The sequence below is a fragment of the Lissotriton helveticus genome, chromosome 4_1 (assembly GCF_964261635.1).
Source record: "Lissotriton helveticus chromosome 4_1, aLisHel1.1, whole genome shotgun sequence".
Classification (NCBI taxonomy): domain Eukaryota; kingdom Metazoa; phylum Chordata; class Amphibia; order Caudata; family Salamandridae; genus Lissotriton; species Lissotriton helveticus.
The window spans coordinates 2,062,433,750-2,062,434,324 of record NC_136063.1 but is presented as its reverse complement, the minus strand read 5'-3'; the positions used below and the strand labels follow the sequence as shown (position 1 = coordinate 2,062,434,324).

General features: G+C 34.8%; 1 pseudogene; it reads left to right on the top strand.

Annotated features, from left to right (window-relative positions):
- The first annotated feature begins 239 nt into the window (after window positions 1-239).
- On the top strand, window positions 240-334 carry LOC144829879 (U6 spliceosomal RNA; annotated as a pseudogene).
- The last annotated feature ends 241 nt before the right edge of the window (window positions 335-575 follow it).

Sequence of the window (575 nt, the reverse complement as noted above, 5' to 3'; positions counted from 1 at the left end):
CATAGGTTTTGCAGTCACATGTGTTTTGCCAGCTGAGCAGTACGACCAGCCTGGGCAGGGATGTCATTTTTAAAACTTGCATACCCATAGTGCACCTACGATGCAAATGATGTAAAGCAGGTTTTTTCCTACATCCACATTTTCTTTTTCTTTAAAGAATCTTAGTTTATTTTATTTAGGAAAGTACCACAAGCATAATACCCACAGTTTTTACTTTGATGCAGACACTCTTAGTAAGGAATTGTTTGAAAATTAGACTTTATTGGAACCATACAGAAATTAGCATGGCCCCTGCGCAAGGATGAATGTTTTTCGATACTTATCATCAATTAATTATCACTGTATGACTGAGCCTCATTACGGCCGTCCAATATAATTACGTCCTTCTTTTGACATGAAAAGATGAGCTGTAACTTTCCTTTTAAAATAGTTGTTTATGGTATTGTGACACTTGCACAAACGAGATATAACACAGAATATAAATAGAGTAATTATTTCATGACTGATACTGCAAGCTTTTTTTAATTGAACAAATAGTTTTGGTCGACAGTGTTATGAAGGTGAAATGTATTTTC